Source organism: Nothobranchius furzeri, chromosome 3 (assembly GCF_043380555.1).
Source record: "Nothobranchius furzeri strain GRZ-AD chromosome 3, NfurGRZ-RIMD1, whole genome shotgun sequence".
Taxonomy (NCBI): domain Eukaryota; kingdom Metazoa; phylum Chordata; class Actinopteri; order Cyprinodontiformes; family Nothobranchiidae; genus Nothobranchius; species Nothobranchius furzeri.
This window is the reverse complement of record NC_091743.1, coordinates 91,103,960-91,123,751: the sequence shown is the minus strand read 5'-3', so window position 1 is coordinate 91,123,751 and position 19,792 is coordinate 91,103,960. Positions and strand designations below refer to the sequence as shown.

Genomic DNA, 19,792 nt, shown 5'->3' with positions numbered 1-19,792 from the left:
GATGAGTGGTCCAAATTTTAAATGTTACAGTATTACACAAGGGGAATTAGCTCAAGTGGTAGAGCGCTCGCTTAGCATGTGAGAGGTAGTGGGATCGATGCCCACATTCTCCAAAGTCATCCAAGCTTGTTCATTTCCTCAGAAGGTTCATTTTCGAAATTTCATTGTACCTACGAGGACAGTACATTGAACCGGAATTCGTGAAGCATTTTCACAAGTAATAAAAAAAAGACTGCATGACTCCAATTTATGATGATCTAACTTATCTGATCAGTACCCTTCCACATACAGTGTGACATTTGCTTTAATCATTCAGAAGTGGCTTCAGTTTGTAAAAGCTTACAAATAATTTCCGTAATATGACATCAAACCTTCCTTGAAAATGTATGCAATTGACACTGGGAAAAACAATATTTTAAAGAGAAGTCCCTTTAAAAGCAAGGAAGTCACTTTGGAATGGAAATGCGCATTGCGTGTTTTAGGCTTAGTACTAATTGTGTAGGTAGGTTCCCTGAACAAACTCAATCTAAGATGGGACTCATGAGATATTCCCACCTTTTTCGGCAATTCATTTGGTTAGCCTTATGCCGACCTGTGGGTAGAGTTCCTGACAAGCTCAACTGAGAAAGGTACTCTTGAGATTGAAGTCTTACAACTCTTATCATGTGAGAAATAATTAGTGAAATTGAGCAGAATTTCTTCCCTGTGTTAGTTGTAAGTGCATAATCTTTGAAAGGACTTTTGAACAGTTGTCATAAAGGACCTACTCGACGAAGATGGGATTCGAACCCATGCATGCATAGCACAATGGATTAGCAATCCATCGCCTTAACCACTCGGCCACCTCGTCTGTTTGTACCATGGATGATGACGACAGCCATGTTTGCACATTTACTATTGCACGGGTACAAACGTCATTGTCAAGCCTGACTAAACACTGATGAGTGGTCCAAATTTTAAATGTTACAGTATTACACAAGGGGAATTAGCTCAAGTGGTAGAGCGCTCGCTTAGCATGTGAGAGGTAGTGGGATCGATGCCCACATTCTCCAAAGTCATCCAAGCTTGTTCATTTCCTCAGAAGGTTCATTTTCGAAATTTCATTGTACCTACGAGGACAGTACATTGAACCGGAATTCGTGAAGCATTTTCGCAAGTAATAAAAAAAAGACTGCATGACTCCAATTTATGATGATCTAACTTATCTGATCAGTACCCTTCCACATACAGTGTGACATTTGCTTTAATCATTCAGAAGTGGCTTCAGTTTGTAAAAGCTTACAAATAATTTCCGTAATATGACATCAAACCTTCCTTGAAAATGTATGCAATTGACACTGGGAAAAACAATATTTTAAAGAGAAGTCCCTTTAAAAGCAAGGAAGTCACTTTGGAATGGAAATGCACATTGCGTGTTTTAGGCTTAGTACTAATTGTGTAGGTAGGTTCCCTGAACAAACTCAATCTAAGATGGGACTCATGAGATATTCCCACCTTTTTCGGCAATTCATTTGGTTAGCCTTATGCCGACCTGTGGGTAGAGTTCCTGACAAGCTCAACTGAGAAAGGTACTCTTGAGATTGAAGTCTTACAACTCTTATCATGTGAGAAATAATTAGTGAAATTGAGCAGAATTTCTTCCCTGTGTTAGTTGTAAGTGCATAATCTTTGAAAGGACTTTTGAACAGTTGTCATAAAGGACCTACTCGACGAAGATGGGATTCGAACCCATGCGTGCATAGCACAATGGATTAGCAATCCATCGCCTTAACCACTCGGCCACCTCGTCTGTTTGTACCATGGATGATGACGACAGCCATGTTTGCACATTTACTATTGCACGGGTACAAACGTCATTGTCAAGCCTGACTAAACACTGATGAGTGGTCCAAATTTTAAATGTTACAGTATTACACAAGGGGAATTAGCTCAAGTGGTAGAGCGCTCGCTTAGCATGTGAGAGGTAGTGGGATCGATGCCCCCATTCTCCAAAGTCATCCAAGCTTGTTCATTTCCTCAGAAGGTTCATTTTCGAAATTTCATTGTACCTACGAGGACAGTACATTTAACCGGAATTCGTGAAGCATTTTCGCAAGTAATAAAAAAAAGACTGCATGACTCCAATTTATGATGATCTAACTTATCTGATCAGTACCCTTCCACATACAGTGTGACATTTGCTTTAATCATTCAGAAGTGGCTTCAGATTGTAAAAGCTTACAAATAATTTCCGTAATATGACATCAAACCTTCCTTGAAAATGTATGCAATTGACACTGGGAAAAACAATATTTTAAAGAGAATTCCCTTTAAAAGCAAGGAAGTCACTTTGGAATGGAAATGCGCATTGCGTGTTTTAGGCTTAGTACTAATTGTGTAGGTAGGTTCCCTGAACAAACTCAATCTAAGATGGGACTCATGAGATATTCCCACCTTTTTCGGCAATTCATTTGGTTAGCCTTATGCCGACCTGTGGGTAGAGTTCCTGACAAGCTCAACTGAGAAAGGTACTCTTGAGATTGAAGTCTTACAACTCTTATCATGTGAGAAATAATTAGTGAAATTGAGCAGAATTTCTTCCCTGTGTTAGTTGTAAGTGCATAATCTTTGAAAGGACTTTTGAACAGTTGTCATAAAGGAGTTACTCGACGAAGATGGGATTCGAACCCATGCGTGCATAGAACAATGGATTAGCAATCCATCGCCTTAACCACTCGGCCACCTCGTCTGTTTGTACCATGGATGATGACGACAGCCATGTTTGCACATTTACTATTGCACGGGTTCAAACGTCATTGTCAAGCCTGTCTAAACACTGATGAGTGGTCCAAATTTTAAATGTTACAGTAAAATACAAGGGGAATTAGCTCAAGTGGTAGAGTGCTCGCTTAGCATGTGAGAGGAAGTGGGATCGATGGCTACATTCTCCAAAGTCATCCAAGCTTGTTCATTTCCTCAGAAGGTTCATTTTCGAAATTTCATTGTACCTACGAGGACAGTACATTGAACCGGAATTCGTGAAGCATTTTCGCAAGTAATAAAAAAAAGACTGCATGACTCCAATTTATGATGATCTAACTTATCTGATCAGTACCCTTCCACATACAGTGTGACATTTGCTTTAATCATTCAGAAGTGGCTTCAGTTTGTAAAAGCTTACAAATAATTTCCGTAATATGACATCAAACCTTCCTTGAAAATGTATGCAATTGACACTGGGAAAAACAATATTTTAAAGAGAAGTCCCTTTAAAAGAAAGGAAGTCACTTTGGAATGGAAATGCGCATTGCATGTTTTAGGCTTAGTACTAATTGTGTAGGTAGGTTCCCTGAACAAACTCAATCTAAGATGGGACTCATGAGATATTCCCACCTTTTTCGGCAATTCATTTGGTTAGCCTTATGCCGACCTGTGGGTAGAGTTCCTGACAAGCTCAACTGAGAAAGGTACTCTTGAGATTGAAGTCTTACAACTCTTATCATGTGAGAAATAATTAGTGAAATTGAGCAGAATTTCTTCCCTGTGTTAGTTGTAAGTGCATAATCTTTGAAAGGACTTTTGAACAGTTGTCATAAAGGACCTAATCGACGAAGATGGGATTCGAACCCATGCGTGCATAGCACAATGGATTAGCAATCCATCGCCTTAACCACTCGGCCACCTCGTCTGTTTGTACCATGGATGATGACGACAGCCATGTTTGCACATTTACTATTGCACGGGTACAAACGTCATTGTCAAGCCTGACTAAACACTGATGAGTGGTCCAAATTTTAAATGTTACAGTATTACACAAGGGGAATTAGCTCAAGTGGTAGAGCGCTCGCTTAGCATGTGAGAGGTAGTGGGATCGATGCCCCCATTCTCCAAAGTCATCCAAGCTTGTTCATTTCCTCAGAAGGTTCATTTTCGAAATTTCATTGTACCTACGAGGACAGTACATTGAACCGGAATTCGTGAAGCATTTTCGCAAGTAATTAAAAAAAAGACTGCATGACTCCAATTTATGATGATCTAACTTATCTGATCAGTACCCTTCCACATACAGTGTGACATTTGCTTTAATCATTCAGAAGTGGCTTCAGATTGTAAAAGCTTACAAATAATTTCCGTAATATGACATCAAACCTTCCTTGAAAATGTATGCAATTGACACTGGGAAAAACAATATTTTAAAGAGAATTCCCTTTAAAAGCAAGGAAGTCACTTTGGAATGGAAATGCGCATTGCGTGTTTTAGGCTTAGTACTAATTGTGTAGGTAGGTTCCCTGAACAAACTCAATCTAAGATGGGACTCATGAGATATTCCCACCTTTTTCGGCAATTCATTTGGTTAGCCTTATGCCGACCTGTGGGTAGAGTTCCTGACAAGCTCAACTGAGAAAGGTACTCTTGAGATTGAAGTCTTACAACTCTTATCATGTGAGAAATAATTAGTGAAATTGAGCAGAATTTCTTCCCTGTGTTAGTTGTAAGTGCATAATCTTTGAAAGGACTTTTGAACAGTTGTCATAAAGGAGTTACTCGACGAAGATGGGATTCGAACCCATGCGTGCATAGAACAATGGATTAGCAATCCATCGCCTTAACCACTCGGCCACCTCGTCTGTTTGTACCATGGATGATGACGACAGCCATGTTTGCACATTTACTATTGCACGGGTTCAAACGTCATTGTCAAGCCTGTCTAAACACTGATGAGTGGTCCAAATTTTAAATGTTACAGTAAAATACAAGGGGAATTAGCTCAAGTGGTAGAGTGCTCGCTTAGCATGTGAGAGGAAGTGGGATCGATGCCCACATTCTCCAAAGTCATCCAAGCTTGTTCATTTCCTCAGAAGGTTCATTTTCGAAATTTCATTGTACCTACGAGGACAGTACATTGAACCGGAATTCGTGAAGCATTTTCGCAAGTAATAAAAAAAAGACTGCATGACTCCAATTTATGATGATCTAACTTATCTGATCAGTACCCTTCCACATACAGTGTGACATTTGCTTTAATCATTCAGAAGTGGCTTCAGTTTGTAAAAGCTTACAAATAATTTCCGTAATATGACATCAAACCTTCCTTGAAAATGTATGCAATTGACACTGGGAAAAACAATATTTTAAAGAGAAGTCCCTTTAAAAGAAAGGAAGTCACTTTGGAATGGAAATGCGCATTGCGTGTTTTAGGCTTAGTACTAATTGTGTAGGTAGGTTCCCTGAACAAACTCAATCTAAGATGGGACTCATGAGATATTCCCACCTTTTTCGGCAATTCATTTGGTTAGCCTTATGCCAACCTGTGGGTAGAGTTCCTGACAAGCTCAACTGAGAAAGGTACTCTTGAGATTGAAGTCTTACAACTCTTATCATGTGAGAAATAATTAGTGAAATTGAGCAGAATTTCTTCCCTGTGTTAGTTGTAAGTGCATAATCTTTGAAAGGACTTTTGAACAGTTGTCATAAAGGACCTACTCGACGAAGATGGGATTCGAACCCATGCGTGCATAGCACAATGGATTAGCAATCCATCGCCTTAACCACTCGGCCACCTCGTCTGTTTGTACCATGGATGATGACGACAGCCATGTTTGCACATTTACTATTGCACGGGTACAAACGTCATTGTCAAGCCTGACTAAACACTGATGAGTGGTCCAAATTTTAAATGTTACAGTATTACACAAGGGGAATTATCTCAAGTGGTAGAGCGCTCGCTTAGCATGTGAGAGGTAGTGGGATCGATGCCCACATTCTCCAAAGTCATCCAAGCTTGTTCATTTCCTCAGAAGGTTCATTTTCGAAATTTCATTGTACCTACGAGGACAGTACATTGAACCGGAATTCGTGAAGCATTTTCGCAAGTAATAAAAAAAAGACTGCATGACTCCAATTTATGATTATCTAACTTATCTGATCAGTACCCTTCCACATACAGTGTGACATTTGCTTTAATCATTCAGAAGTGGCTTCAGATTGTAAAAGCTTACAAATAATTTCCGTAATATGACATCAAACCTTCCTTGAAAATGTATGCAATTGACACTGGGGAAAACAATATTTTAAAGAGAATTCCCTTTAAAAGCAAGGAAGTCACTTTGGAATGGAAATGCGCATTGCGTGTTTTAGGCTTAGTACTAATTGTGTAGGTAGGTTCCCTGAACAAACTCAATCTAAGATGGGACTCATGAGATATTCCCACCTTTTTCGGCAATTCATTTGGTTAGCCTTATGCCGACCTGTGGGTAGAGTTCCTGACAAGCTCAACTGAGAAAGGTACTCTTGAGATTGAAGTCTTACAACTCTTATCATGTGAGAAATAATTAGTGAAATTGAGCAGAATTTCTTCCCTGTGTTAGTTGTAAGTGCATAATCTTTGAAAGGACTTTTGAACAGTTGTCATAAAGGACCTACTCGACGAAGATGGGATTCGAACCCATGCGTGCATAGCACAATGGATTAGCAATCCATCGCCTTAACCACTCGGCCACCTCGTCTGTTTGTACCATGGAAGATGACGACAGCCATGTTTGCACATTTACTATTGCACGGGTACAAACGTCATTGTCAAGCCTGACTAAACACTGATGAGTGGTCCAAATTTTAAATGTTACAGTATTACGCAAGGGGAATTAGCTCAAGTGGTAGAGCGCTCGCTTAGCATGTGAGAGGTAGTGGGATCGATGCCCACATTCTCCAAAGTCATCCAAGCTTGTTCATTTCCTCAGAAGGTTCATTTTCGAAATTTCATTGTACCTACGAGGACAGTACATTGAACCGGAATTCGTGAAGCATTTTCGCAAGTAATAAAAAAAAGACTGCATGACTCCAATTTATGATGATCTAACTTATCTGATCAGTACCCTTCCACATACAGTGTGACATTTGCTTTAATCATTCAGAAGTGGCTTCAGTTTGTAAAAGCTTACAAATAATTTCCGTAATATGACATCAAACCTTCCTTGAAAATGTATGCAATTGACACTGGGAAAAACAATATTTTAAAGAGAAGTCCCTTTAAAAGCAAGGAAGTCACTTTGGAATGGAAATGCGCATTGCGTGTTTTAGGCTTAGTACTAATTGTGTAGGTAGGTTCCCTGAACAAACTCAATCTAAGATGGGACTCATGAGATATTCCCACCTTTTTCGGCAATTCATTTGGTTAGCCTTATGCCGACCTGTGGGTAGAGTTCCTGACAAGCTCAACTGAGAAAGGTACTCTTGAGATTGAAGTCTTACAACTCTTATCATGTGAGAAATAATTAGTGAAATTGAGCAGAATTTCTTCCCTGTGTTAGTTGTAAGTGCATAATCTTTGAAAGGACTTTTGAACAGTTGTCATAAAGGACCTACTCGACGAAGATGGGATTCGAACCCATGCGTGCATAGCACAATGGATTAGCAATCCATCGCCTTAACCACTCGGCCACCTCGTCTGTTTGTACCATGGATGATGACGACAGCCATGTTTGCACATTTACTATTGCACGGGTACAAACGTCATTGTCAAGCCTGACTAAACACTGATGAGTGGTCCAAATTTTAAATGTTACAGTATTACACAAGGGGAATTAGCTCAAGTGGTAGAGCACTCGCTTAGCATGTGAGAGGTAGTGGGATCGATGCCCCCATTCTCCAAAGTCATCCAAGCTTGTTCATTTCCTCAGAAGGTTCATTTTCGAAATTTCATTGTACCTACGAGGACAGTACATTGAACCGGAATTCGTGAAGCATTTTCGCAAGTAATTAAAAAAAAGACTGCATGACTCCAATTTATGATGATCTAACTTATCTGATCAGTACCCTTCCACATACAGTGTGACATTTGCTTTAATCATTCAGAAGTGGCTTCAGATTGTAAAAGCTTACAAATAATTTCCGTAATATGACATCAAACCTTCCTTGAAAATGTATGCAATTGACACTGGGAAAAACAATATTTTAAAGAGAATTCCCTTTAAAAGCAAGGAAGTCACTTTGGAATGGAAATGCGCATTGCGTGTTTTAGGCTTAGTACTAATTGTGTAGGTAGGTTCCCTGAACAAACTCAATCTAAGATGGGACTCATGAGATATTCCCACCTTTTTCGGCAATTCATTTGGTTAGCCTTATGCCGACCTGTGGGTAGAGTTCCTGACAAGCTCAACTGAGAAAGGTACTCTTGAGATTGAAGTCTTACAACTCTTATCATGTGAGAAATAATTAGTGAAATTGAGCAGAATTTCTTCCCTGTGTTAGTTGTAAGTGCATAATCTTTGAAAGGACTTTTGAACAGTTGTCATAAAGGAGTTACTCGACGAAGATGGGATTCGAACCCATGCGTGCATAGAACAATGGATTAGCAATCCATCGCCTTAACCACTCGGCCACCTCGTCTGTTTGTACCATGGATGATGACGACAGCCATGTTTGCACATTTACTATTGCACGGGTTCAAACGTCATTGTCAAGCCTGTCTAAACACTGATGAGTGGTCCAAATTTTAAATGTTACAGTAAAATACAAGGGGAATTAGCTCAAGTGGTAGAGTGCTCGCTTAGCATGTGAGAGGAAGTGGGATCGATGCCCACATTCTCCAAAGTCATCCAAGCTTGTTCATTTCCTCAGAAGGTTCATTTTCGAAATTTCATTGTACCTACGAGGACAGTACATTGAACCGGAATTCGTGAAGCATTTTCGCAAGTAATAAAAAAAAGACTGCATGACTCCAATTTATGATGATCTAACTTATCTGATCAGTACCCTTCCACATACAGTGTGACATTTGCTTTAATCATTCAGAAGTGGCTTCAGTTTGTAAAAGCTTACAAATAATTTCCGTAATATGACATCAAACCTTCCTTGAAAATGTATGCAATTGACACTGGGAAAAACAATATTTTAAAGAGAAGTCCCTTTAAAAGAAAGGAAGTCACTTTGGAATGGAAATGCGCATTGCGTGTTTTAGGCTTAGTACTAATTGTGTAGGTAGGTTCCCTGAACAAACTCAATCTAAGATGGGACTCATGAGATATTCCCACCTTTTTCGGCAATTCATTTGGTTAGCCTTATGCCAACCTGTGGGTAGAGTTCCTGACAAGCTCAACTGAGAAAGGTACTCTTGAGATTGAAGTCTTACAACTCTTATCATGTGAGAAATAATTAGTGAAATTGAGCAGAATTTCTTCCCTGTGTTAGTTGTAAGTGCATAATCTTTGAAAGGACTTTTGAACAGTTGTCATAAAGGACCTACTCGACGAAGATGGGATTCGAACCCATGCGTGCATAGCACAATGGATTAGCAATCCATCGCCTTAACCACTCGGCCACCTCGTCTGTTTGTACCATGGATGATGACGACAGCCATGTTTGCACATTTACTATTGCACGGGTACAAACGTCATTGTCAAGCCTGACTAAACACTGATGAGTGGTCCAAATTTTAAATGTTACAGTATTACACAAGGGGAATTATCTCAAGTGGTAGAGCGCTCGCTTAGCATGTGAGAGGTAGTGGGATCGATGCCCACATTCTCCAAAGTCATCCAAGCTTGTTCATTTCCTCAGAAGGTTCATTTTCGAAATTTCATTGTACCTACGAGGACAGTACATTGAACCGGAATTCGTGAAGCATTTTCGCAAGTAATAAAAAAAAGACTGCATGACTCCAATTTATGATTATCTAACTTATCTGATCAGTACCCTTCCACATACAGTGTGACATTTGCTTTAATCATTCAGAAGTGGCTTCAGATTGTAAAAGCTTACAAATAATTTCCGTAATATGACATCAAACCTTCCTTGAAAATGTATGCAATTGACACTGGGGAAAACAATATTTTAAAGAGAATTCCCTTTAAAAGCAAGGAAGTCACTTTGGAATGGAAATGCGCATTGCGTGTTTTAGGCTTAGTACTAATTGTGTAGGTAGGTTCCCTGAACAAACTCAATCTAAGATGGGACTCATGAGATATTCCCACCTTTTTCGGCAATTCATTTGGTTAGCCTTATGCCGACCTGTGGGTAGAGTTCCTGACAAGCTCAACTGAGAAAGGTACTCTTGAGATTGAAGTCTTACAACTCTTATCATGTGAGAAATAATTAGTGAAATTGAGCAGAATTTCTTCCCTGTGTTAGTTGTAAGTGCATAATCTTTGAAAGGACTTTTGAACAGTTGTCATAAAGGACCTACTCGACGAAGATGGGATTCGAACCCATGCGTGCATAGCACAATGGATTAGCAATCCATCGCCTTAACCACTCGGCCACCTCGTCTGTTTGTACCATGGATGATGACGACAGCCATGTTTGCACATTTACTATTGCACGGGTACAAACGTCATTGTCAAGCCTGACTAAACACTGATGAGTGGTCCAAATTTTAAATGTTACAGTATTACGCAAGGGGAATTAGCTCAAGTGGTAGAGCGCTCGCTTAGCATGTGAGAGGTAGTGGGATCGATGCCCACATTCTCCAAAGTCATCCAAGCTTGTTCATTTCCTCAGAAGGTTCATTTTCGAAATTTCATTGTACCTACGAGGACAGTACATTGAACCGGAATTCGTGAAGCATTTTCGCAAGTAATAAAAAAAAGACTGCATGACTCCAATTTATGATGATCTAACTTATCTGATCAGTACCCTTCCACATACAGTGTGACATTTGCTTTAATCATTCAGAAGTGGCTTCAGTTTGTAAAAGCTTACAAATAATTTCCGTAATATGACATCAAACCTTCCTTGAAAATGTATGCAATTGACACTGGGAAAAACAATATTTTAAAGAGAAGTCCCTTTAAAAGCAAGGAAGTCACTTTGGAATGGAAATGCGCATTGCGTGTTTTAGGCTTAGTACTAATTGTGTAGGTAGGTTCCCTGAACAAACTCAATCTAAGATGGGACTCATGAGATATTCCCACCTTTTTCGGGAATTCATTTGGTTAGCCTTATGCCGACCTGTGGGTAGAGTTCCTGACAAGCTCAACTGAGAAAGGTACTCTTGTGATTGAAGTCTTACAACTCTTATCATGTGAGAAATAATTAGTGAAATTGAGCAGAATTTCTTCCCTGTGTTAGTTGTAAGTGCATAATCTTTGAAAGGACTTTTGAACAGTTGTCATAAAGGACCTACTCGACGAAGATGGGATTTGAACCCATGCGTGCATAGCACAATGGATTAGCAATCCATCGCCTTAACCACTCGGCCACCTCGTCTGTTTGTACCATGGATGATGACGACAGCCATGTTTGCACATTTACTATTGCACGGGTACAAACGTCATTGTCAAGCCTGACTAAACACTGATGAGTGGTCCAAATTTTAAATGTTACAGTATTACACAAGGGGAATTAGCTCAAGTGGTAGAGCGCTCGCTTAGCATGTGAGAGGTAGTGGAATCGATGCCCACATTCTCCAAAGTCATCCAAGCTTGTTCATTTCCTCAGAAGGTTCATTTTCGAAATTTCATTGTACCTACGAGGACAGTACATTGAACCGGAATTCGTGAAGCATTTTCACAAGTAATAAAAAAAAGACTGCATGACTCCAATTTATGATGATCTAACTTATCTGATCAGTACCCTTCCACATACAGTGTGACATTTGCTTTAATCATTCAGAAGTGGCTTCAGTTTGTAAAAGCTTACAAATAATTTCCGTAATATGACATCAAACCTTCCTTGAAAATGTATGCAATTGACACTGGGAAAAACAATATTTTAAAGAGAAGTCCCTTTAAAAGCAAGGAAGTCACTTTGGAATGGAAATGCGCATTGCGTGTTTTAGGCTTAGTACTAATTGTGTAGGTAGGTTCCCTGAACAAACTCAATCTAAGATGGGACTCATGAGATATTCCCACCTTTTTCGGCAATTCATTTGGTTAGCCTTATGCCGACCTGTGGGTAGAGTTCCTGACAAGCTCAACTGAGAAAGGTACTCTTGAGATTGAAGTCTTACAACTCTTATCATGTGAGAAATAATTAGTGAAATTGAGCAGAATTTCTTCCCTGTGTTAGTTGTAAGTGCATAATCTTTGAAAGGACTTTTGAACAGTTGTCATAAAGGAGTTACTCGACGAAGATGGGATTCGAACCCATGCGTGCATAGAACAATGGATTAGCAATCCATCGCCTTAACCACTCGGCCACCTCGTCTGTTTGTACCATGGATGATGACGACAGCCATGTTTGCACATTTACTATTGCACGGGTTCAAACGTCATTGTCAAGCCTGTCTAAACACTGATGAGTGGTCCAAATTTTAAATGTTACAGTAAAATACAAGGGGAATTAGCTCAAGTGGTAGAGTGCTCGCTTAGCATGTGAGAGGAAGTGGGATCGATGCCCACATTCTCCAAAGTCATCCAAGCTTGTTCATTTCCTCAGAAGGTTCATTTTCGAAATTTCATTGTACCTACGAGGACAGTACATTGAACCGGAATTCGTGAAGCATTTTCGCAAGTAATAAAAAAAAGACTGCATGACTCCAATTTATGATGATCTAACTTATCTGATCAGTACCCTTCCACATACAGTGTGACATTTGCTTTAATCATTCAGAAGTGGCTTCAGTTTGTAAAAGCTTACAAATAATTTCCGTAATATGACATCAAACCTTCCTTGAAAATGTATGCAATTGACACTGGGAAAAACAATATTTTAAAGAGAAGTCCCTTTAAAAGAAAGGAAGTCACTTTGGAATGGAAATGCGCATTGCGTGTTTTAGGCTTAGTACTAATTGTGTAGGTAGGTTCCCTGAACAAACTCAATCTAAGATGGGACTCATGAGATATTCCCACCTTTTTCGGCAATTCATTTGGTTAGCCTTATGCCAACCTGTGGGTAGAGTTCCTGACAAGCTCAACTGAGAAAGGTACTCTTGAGATTGAAGTCTTACAACTCTTATCATGTGAGAAATAATTAGTGAAATTGAGCAGAATTTCTTCCCTGTGTTAGTTGTAAGTGCATAATCTTTGAAAGGACTTTTGAACAGTTGTCATAAAGGACCTACTCGACGAAGATGGGATTCGAACCCATGCGTGCATAGCACAATGGATTAGCAATCCATCGCCTTAACCACTCGGCCACCTCGTCTGTTTGTACCATGGATGATGACGACAGCCATGTTTGCACATTTACTATTGCACGGGTACAAACGTCATTGTCAAGCCTGACTAAACACTGATGAGTGGTCCAAATTTTAAATGTTACAGTATTACACAAGGGGAATTATCTCAAGTGGTAGAGCGCTCGCTTAGCATGTGAGAGGTAGTGGGATCGATGCCCACATTCTCCAAAGTCATCCAAGCTTGTTCATTTCCTCAGAAGGTTCATTTTCGAAATTTCATTGTACCTACGAGGACAGTACATTGAACCGGAATTCGTGAAGCATTTTCGCAAGTAATAAAAAAAAGACTGCATGACTCCAATTTATGATTATCTAACTTATCTGATCAGTACCCTTCCACATACAGTGTGACATTTGCTTTAATCATTCAGAAGTGGCTTCAGATTGTAAAAGCTTACAAATAATTTCCGTAATATGACATCAAACCTTCCTTGAAAATGTATGCAATTGACACTGGGGAAAACAATATTTTAAAGAGAATTCCCTTTAAAAGCAAGGAAGTCACTTTGGAATGGAAATGCGCATTGCGTGTTTTAGGCTTAGTACTAATTGTGTAGGTAGGTTCCCTGAACAAACTCAATCTAAGATGGGACTCATGAGATATTCCCACCTTTTTCGGCAATTCATTTGGTTAGCCTTATGCCGACCTGTGGGTAGAGTTCCTGACAAGCTCAACTGAGAAAGGTACTCTTGAGATTGAAGTCTTACAACTCTTATCATGTGAGAAATAATTAGTGAAATTGAGCAGAATTTCTTCCCTGTGTTAGTTGTAAGTGCATAATCTTTGAAAGGACTTTTGAACAGTTGTCATAAAGGACCTACTCGACGAAGATGGGATTCGAACCCATGCGTGCATAGCACAATGGATTAGCAATCCATCGCCTTAACCACTCGGCCACCTCGTCTGTTTGTACCATGGAAGATGACGACAGCCATGTTTGCACATTTACTATTGCACGGGTACAAACGTCATTGTCAAGCCTGACTAAACACTGATGAGTGGTCCAAATTTTAAATGTTACAGTATTACGCAAGGGGAATTAGCTCAAGTGGTAGAGCGCTCGCTTAGCATGTGAGAGGTAGTGGGATCGATGCCCACATTCTCCAAAGTCATCCAAGCTTGTTCATTTCCTCAGAAGGTTCATTTTCGAAATTTCATTGTACCTACGAGGACAGTACATTGAACCGGAATTCGTGAAGCATTTTCGCAAGTAATAAAAAAAAGACTGCATGACTCCAATTTATGATGATCTAACTTATCTGATCAGTACCCTTCCACATACAGTGTGACATTTGCTTTAATCATTCAGAAGTGGCTTCAGTTTGTAAAAGCTTACAAATAATTTCCGTAATATGACATCAAACCTTCCTTGAAAATGTATGCAATTGACACTGGGAAAAACAATATTTTAAAGAGAAGTCCCTTTAAAAGCAAGGAAGTCACTTTGGAATGGAAATGCGCATTGCGTGTTTTAGGCTTAGTACTAATTGTGTAGGTAGGTTCCCTGAACAAACTCAATCTAAGATGGGACTCATGAGATATTCCCACCTTTTTCGGGAATTCATTTGGTTAGCCTTATGCCGACCTGTGGGTAGAGTTCCTGACAAGCTCAACTGAGAAAGGTACTCTTGTGATTGAAGTCTTACAACTCTTATCATGTGAGAAATAATTAGTGAAATTGAGCAGAATTTCTTCCCTGTGTTAGTTGTAAGTGCATAATCTTTGAAAGGACTTTTGAACAGTTGTCATAAAGGACCTACTCGACGAAGATGGGATTCGAACCCATGCGTGCATAGCACAATGGATTAGCAATCCATCGCCTTAACCACTCGGCCACCTCGTCTGTTTGTACCATGGATGATGACGACAGCCATGTTTGCACATTTACTATTGCACGGGTACAAACGTCATTGTCAAGCCTGACTAAACACTGATGAGTGGTCCAAATTTTAAATGTTACAGTATTACACAAGGGGAATTAGCTCAAGTGGTAGAGCGCTCGCTTAGCATGTGAGAGGTAGTGGAATCGATGCCCACATTCTCCAAAGTCATCCAAGCTTGTTCATTTCCTCAGAAGGTTCATTTTCGAAATTTCATTGTACCTACGAGGACAGTACATTGAACCGGAATTCGTGAAGCATTTTCACAAGTAATAAAAAAAAGACTGCATGACTCCAATTTATGATGATCTAACTTATCTGATCAGTACCCTTCCACATACAGTGTGACATTTGCTTTAATCATTCAGAAGTGGCTTCAGTTTGTAAAAGCTTACAAATAATTTCCGTAATATGACATCAAACCTTCCTTGAAAATGTATGCAATTGACACTGGGAAAAACAATATTTTAAAGAGAAGTCCCTTTAAAAGCAAGGAAGTCACTTTGGAATGGAAATGCGCATTGCGTGTTTTAGGCTTAGTACTAATTGTGTAGGTAGGTTCCCTGAACAAACTCAATCTAAGATGGGACTCATGAGATATTCCCACCTTTTTCGGCAATTCATTTGGTTAGCCTTATGCCGACCTGTGGGTAGAGTTCCTGACAAGCTCAACTGAGAAAGGTACTCTTGAGATTGAAGTCTTACAACTCTTATCATGTGAGAAATAATTAGTGAAATTGAGCAGAATTTCTTCCCTGTATTAGTGGTAAGTGCATAATCTTTGAAAGGACTTTTGAACAGTTGTCATAAAGGACCTACTCGACGAAGATGGGATTCGAACCCATGCATGCATAGCACAATGGATTAGCAATCCATCGCCTTAACCACTCGGCCACCTCGTCTGTTTGTACCATGGATGATGACGACAGCCATGTTTGCACATTTACTATTGCACGGGTACAAACGTCATTGTCAAGCCTGACTAAACACTGATGAGTGGTCCAAATTTTAAATGTTACAGTATTACACAAGGGGAATTAGCTCAAGTGGTAGAGCGCTCGCTTAGCATGTGAGAGGTAGTGGGATCGATGCCCACATTCTCCAAAGTCATCCAAGCTTGTTCATTTCCTCAGAAGGTTCATTTTCGAAATTTCATTGTACCTACGAGGACAGTACATTGAACCGGAATTCGTGAAGCATTTTCGCAAGTAATAAAAAAAAGACTGCATGACTCCAATTTATGATGATCTAACTTATCTGATCAGTACCCTTCCACATACAGTGTGACATTTGCTTTAATCATTCAGAAGTGGCTTCAGTTTGTAAAAGCTTACAAATAATTTCCGTAATATGACATCAAACCTTCCTTGAAAATGTATGCAATTGACACTGGGAAAAACAATATTTTAAAGAGAAGTCCCTTTAAAAGCAAGGAAGTCACTTTGGAATGGAAATGCACATTGCGTGTTTTAGGCTTAGTACTAATTGTGTAGGTAGGTTCCCTGAACAAACTCAATCTAAGATGGGACTCATGAGATATTCCCACCTTTTTCGGCAATTCATTTGGTTAGCCTTATGCCGACCTGTGGGTAGAGTTCCTGACAAGCTCAACTGAGAAAGGTACTCTTGAGATTGAAGTCTTACAACTCTTATCATGTGAGAAATAATTACAGGTGCTGGCCAGTAAATTAGAATATCATCAAAAGGTTGAAAATATTTCAGTAATTCCATTCAAAACGTGAAACTTGTACATTATATTCATGCAATGCACACAGACCAATGTATTTCCGATGTTTATTACGTTTAATTTTGATATTTATAGGTGACAACCAATGAAAACATCAAATCTGGTATCTCAGAAAATTAGAATATTCTAAAGGCCAATGAAAAAATGTTTGTTTCTCTAATGTTGGCCAACTGAAAAGAATGAACATGAAAAGAATGTGCATGTATAGCACTCAATACTTAGTCGGGGCTCCTTTTGCCTCAATAACTGCAGTAATGCGGCGTGGCATGGACTCGATCAGTCTGTGGCACTGCTCAGGTGTTATGAGAGCCCAGGTTGCTCTGATAGTCGTCTTCAGCTCCTCTGCATTGTTGGGTCTAGCGTATTGCATCCTCCGCTTCACAATACCCCATAGATTTTCTATGGGGTTAAGGTCAGGCGAGTTTGCTGGCCAATCAAGGACAGGGATACCATGGTCCTTGAACCAGGTGCTGGTGGTTTTGGCACTGTGTGCAGGTGCCAAGTCCTGTTGAAAGGTGAAGTCTGCATCCCCATAAAGTTGGTCAGCAGCAGGAAGCATGAAGTGCTCTAAAACTTCCTGGTAGACGGCTGCATTGACCCTGGACCTCAGGAAACAGAGTGGGCCAACACCGGCAGATGAGATGGCACCCCACACCATCACTGACGGTGGAAACTTTACACTGGACCTCATGCAACGTGGATTCTGTGCTTCTCCGCTCTTCCTCCAGACTCTGGGTCCTTGATTTCCAAAGGAAATGCAGAACTTGCTTTCATCAGAAAACATAACTTTGGACCACTCAGCATCAGTCCAGTCCTTTTTGTCCTTGGCCCAGGCGAGACGCTTCTTGCGCTGTTTCTTGTTCAAGAGTGGCTTGACACACGGAATGCGACACCTGAATCCCATGTCTTTCATGAGTCTCCTCGTGGTGGTTCTTGAAGCGCTGACTCCAGCTGCAGTCCACTCTTTGTGGATCTCCCCCACATTTTTGAATGGGTTTGTCGTCACAATTCTCTGCAGGGTGCGGTTATCCCTAGAGCTTGTACACTTTTTTCTACCACATTTTTTCCGTCCCTTCGCCTGTCTGTTAATGTGCTTGGACACAGAGCTCTGCGAACAGCCAGCTTCTTTAGCAATCACCTTTTGTGTCTTGCCCTCCTTGTGCAAGGTGTCAATGATTGTCTTTTGGACAGCTGTTAAGTCAGAAGTCTTCCCCATGATTGTGGTGCCTTCAAAACAAGACTGAGGGACCTTTTAAAGGCCTTTGCAGGTGTTTTGAGTAAATCAGCTGATTAGAGTGGCAGCAGGTGTCTTCTATATTCAGCCTTTTCAGAATATTCTAATTTTTTGAGATACCAAATTTGGAGTTTTCATTAGTTGTCACTTATGAATATCAAATTTAAATGTAATGAACATTGGAAATACATTGGTCTGTGTGCATTGCATGAATATAATGTACAAGTTTCACGTTTTGAAAGGAATTACTGAAATATTTTCAACCTTTTGATGATATTCTAATTTACTGGCCAGCACCTGTAGTGAAATTGAGCAGAATTTCTTCCCTGTGTTAGTTGTAAGTGCATAATCTTTGAAAGGACTTTTGAACAGTTGTCATAAAGGACCTACTCGACGAAGATGGGATTCGAACCCATGCGTGCATAGCACAATGGATTAGCAATCCATCGCCTTAACCACTCGGCCACCTCGTCTGTTTGTACCATGGATGATGACGACAGCCATGTTTGCACATTTACTATTGCACGGGTACAAACGTCATTGTCAAGCCTGACTAAACACTGATGAGTGGTCCAAATTTTAAATGTTACAGTATTACACAAGGGGAATTAGCTCAAGTGGTAGAGCGCTCGCTTAGCATGTGAGAGGTAGTGGGATCGATGCCCACATTCTCCAAAGTCATCCAAGCTTGTTCATTTCCTCAGAAGGTTCATTTTCGAAATTTCATTGTACCTACGAGGACAGTACATTGAACCGGAATTCGTGAAGCATTTTCGCAAGTAATAAAAAAAGACTGCATGACTCCAATTTATGATGATCTAACTTATCTGATCAGTACCCTTCCACATACAGTGTGACATTTGCTTTAATCATTCAGAAGTGGCTTCAGATTGTAAAAGCTTACAAATAATTTCCGTAATATGACATCAAACCTTCCTTGAAAATGTATGCAATTGACACTGGGAAAAACAATATTTTAAAGAGAATTCCCTTTAAAAGCAAGGAAGTCACTTTGGAATGGAAATGCGCATTGCGTGTTTTAGGCTTAGTACTAATTGTGTAGGTAGGTTCCCTGAACAAACTCAATCTAAGATGGGACTCATGAGATATTCCCACCTTTTTCGGCAATTCATTTGGTTAGCCTTATGCCGACCTGTGGGTAGAGTTCCTGACAAGCTCAACTGAGAAAGGTACTCTTGAGATTGAAGTCTTACAACTCTTATCATGTGAGAAATAATTAGTGAAATTGAGCAGAATTTCTTCCCTGTGTTAGTTGTAAGTGCATAATCTTTGAAAGGACTTTTGAACAGTTGTCATAAAGGACCTACTCGACGAAGATGGGATTCGAACCCAAGCGTGCATAGTACAATGGATTAGCAATCCATCGCCTTAACCACTCGGCCACCTCGTCTGTTTGTACTATGGATGATGACGACAGCCATGTTTGCACATTTACTATTGCACGGGTACAAACGTCATTGTCAAGCCTGACTAAACACTGATGAGTGGTCCAAATTTTAAATGTTACAGTATTACGCAAGGGGAATTAGCTCAAGTGGTAGAGCGCTCGCTTAGCATGTGAGAGGTAGTGGGATCGATGCCCACATTCTCCAAAGTCATCCAAGCTTGTTCATTTCCTCAGAAGGTTCATTTTCGAAATTTCATTGTACCTACGAGGACAGTACATTGAACCGGAATTCGTGAAGCATTTTCGCAAGTAATAAAAAAAAGACTGCATGACTCCAATTTATGATGATCTAACTTATCTGATCAGTACCCTTCCACATACAGTGTGACATTTGCTTTAATCATTCAGAAGTGGCTTCAGTTTGTAAAA

The 19,792-nt window shown here is 40.0% G+C and overlaps 26 non-coding genes across 26 annotated transcripts; 8 read left to right on the top strand and 18 right to left on the bottom strand.

Annotated features, from left to right (window-relative positions):
• The first annotated feature begins 40 nt into the window (after positions 1-40).
• Positions 41-113, top strand: trnaa-agc (transfer RNA alanine (anticodon AGC)). Its single transcript has one exon. It is a non-coding gene; the product is annotated as a tRNA-Ala (tRNA).
• Positions 114-768: 655 nt separating this feature from the next.
• On the bottom strand, positions 769-850 carry trnas-gcu (transfer RNA serine (anticodon GCU)). Its single transcript has one exon. It is a non-coding gene; the product is annotated as a tRNA-Ser (tRNA).
• Positions 851-979: 129 nt separating this feature from the next.
• Positions 980-1,052, top strand: trnaa-agc (transfer RNA alanine (anticodon AGC)). The gene has a single exon. It is a non-coding gene; the product is annotated as a tRNA-Ala (tRNA).
• A 655-nt stretch (positions 1,053-1,707) lies between these two features.
• On the bottom strand, positions 1,708-1,789 carry trnas-gcu (transfer RNA serine (anticodon GCU)). The gene has a single exon. It is a non-coding gene; the product is annotated as a tRNA-Ser (tRNA).
• Positions 1,790-2,646: 857 nt separating this feature from the next.
• Positions 2,647-2,728, bottom strand: trnas-gcu (transfer RNA serine (anticodon GCU)). The gene has a single exon. It is a non-coding gene; the product is annotated as a tRNA-Ser (tRNA).
• Positions 2,729-3,585: 857 nt separating this feature from the next.
• Positions 3,586-3,667, bottom strand: trnas-gcu (transfer RNA serine (anticodon GCU)). The gene has a single exon. It is a non-coding gene; the product is annotated as a tRNA-Ser (tRNA).
• Positions 3,668-4,525: 858 nt separating this feature from the next.
• On the bottom strand, positions 4,526-4,607 carry trnas-gcu (transfer RNA serine (anticodon GCU)). Its single transcript has one exon. It is a non-coding gene; the product is annotated as a tRNA-Ser (tRNA).
• Positions 4,608-5,464: 857 nt separating this feature from the next.
• On the bottom strand, positions 5,465-5,546 carry trnas-gcu (transfer RNA serine (anticodon GCU)). Its single transcript has one exon. It is a non-coding gene; the product is annotated as a tRNA-Ser (tRNA).
• Positions 5,547-6,403: 857 nt separating this feature from the next.
• On the bottom strand, positions 6,404-6,485 carry trnas-gcu (transfer RNA serine (anticodon GCU)). Its single transcript has one exon. It is a non-coding gene; the product is annotated as a tRNA-Ser (tRNA).
• A 129-nt stretch (positions 6,486-6,614) lies between these two features.
• trnaa-agc (transfer RNA alanine (anticodon AGC)) lies at positions 6,615-6,687 on the top strand. Its single transcript has one exon. It is a non-coding gene; the product is annotated as a tRNA-Ala (tRNA).
• Positions 6,688-7,342: 655 nt separating this feature from the next.
• trnas-gcu (transfer RNA serine (anticodon GCU)) lies at positions 7,343-7,424 on the bottom strand. The gene has a single exon. It is a non-coding gene; the product is annotated as a tRNA-Ser (tRNA).
• An 858-nt stretch (positions 7,425-8,282) lies between these two features.
• trnas-gcu (transfer RNA serine (anticodon GCU)) lies at positions 8,283-8,364 on the bottom strand. Its single transcript has one exon. It is a non-coding gene; the product is annotated as a tRNA-Ser (tRNA).
• Positions 8,365-9,221: 857 nt separating this feature from the next.
• trnas-gcu (transfer RNA serine (anticodon GCU)) lies at positions 9,222-9,303 on the bottom strand. The gene has a single exon. It is a non-coding gene; the product is annotated as a tRNA-Ser (tRNA).
• Positions 9,304-10,160: 857 nt separating this feature from the next.
• trnas-gcu (transfer RNA serine (anticodon GCU)) lies at positions 10,161-10,242 on the bottom strand. The gene has a single exon. It is a non-coding gene; the product is annotated as a tRNA-Ser (tRNA).
• A 129-nt stretch (positions 10,243-10,371) lies between these two features.
• Positions 10,372-10,444, top strand: trnaa-agc (transfer RNA alanine (anticodon AGC)). The gene has a single exon. It is a non-coding gene; the product is annotated as a tRNA-Ala (tRNA).
• A 655-nt stretch (positions 10,445-11,099) lies between these two features.
• Positions 11,100-11,181, bottom strand: trnas-gcu (transfer RNA serine (anticodon GCU)). Its single transcript has one exon. It is a non-coding gene; the product is annotated as a tRNA-Ser (tRNA).
• An 857-nt stretch (positions 11,182-12,038) lies between these two features.
• On the bottom strand, positions 12,039-12,120 carry trnas-gcu (transfer RNA serine (anticodon GCU)). The gene has a single exon. It is a non-coding gene; the product is annotated as a tRNA-Ser (tRNA).
• Positions 12,121-12,977: 857 nt separating this feature from the next.
• trnas-gcu (transfer RNA serine (anticodon GCU)) lies at positions 12,978-13,059 on the bottom strand. The gene has a single exon. It is a non-coding gene; the product is annotated as a tRNA-Ser (tRNA).
• Positions 13,060-13,916: 857 nt separating this feature from the next.
• trnas-gcu (transfer RNA serine (anticodon GCU)) lies at positions 13,917-13,998 on the bottom strand. Its single transcript has one exon. It is a non-coding gene; the product is annotated as a tRNA-Ser (tRNA).
• A 129-nt stretch (positions 13,999-14,127) lies between these two features.
• On the top strand, positions 14,128-14,200 carry trnaa-agc (transfer RNA alanine (anticodon AGC)). Its single transcript has one exon. It is a non-coding gene; the product is annotated as a tRNA-Ala (tRNA).
• A 655-nt stretch (positions 14,201-14,855) lies between these two features.
• On the bottom strand, positions 14,856-14,937 carry trnas-gcu (transfer RNA serine (anticodon GCU)). Its single transcript has one exon. It is a non-coding gene; the product is annotated as a tRNA-Ser (tRNA).
• Positions 14,938-15,794: 857 nt separating this feature from the next.
• trnas-gcu (transfer RNA serine (anticodon GCU)) lies at positions 15,795-15,876 on the bottom strand. Its single transcript has one exon. It is a non-coding gene; the product is annotated as a tRNA-Ser (tRNA).
• Positions 15,877-16,005: 129 nt separating this feature from the next.
• On the top strand, positions 16,006-16,078 carry trnaa-agc (transfer RNA alanine (anticodon AGC)). The gene has a single exon. It is a non-coding gene; the product is annotated as a tRNA-Ala (tRNA).
• A 2,268-nt stretch (positions 16,079-18,346) lies between these two features.
• trnas-gcu (transfer RNA serine (anticodon GCU)) lies at positions 18,347-18,428 on the bottom strand. Its single transcript has one exon. It is a non-coding gene; the product is annotated as a tRNA-Ser (tRNA).
• Positions 18,429-18,557: 129 nt separating this feature from the next.
• On the top strand, positions 18,558-18,630 carry trnaa-agc (transfer RNA alanine (anticodon AGC)). The gene has a single exon. It is a non-coding gene; the product is annotated as a tRNA-Ala (tRNA).
• Positions 18,631-19,495: 865 nt separating this feature from the next.
• On the top strand, positions 19,496-19,568 carry trnaa-agc (transfer RNA alanine (anticodon AGC)). The gene has a single exon. It is a non-coding gene; the product is annotated as a tRNA-Ala (tRNA).
• The last annotated feature ends 224 nt before the right edge of the window (positions 19,569-19,792 follow it).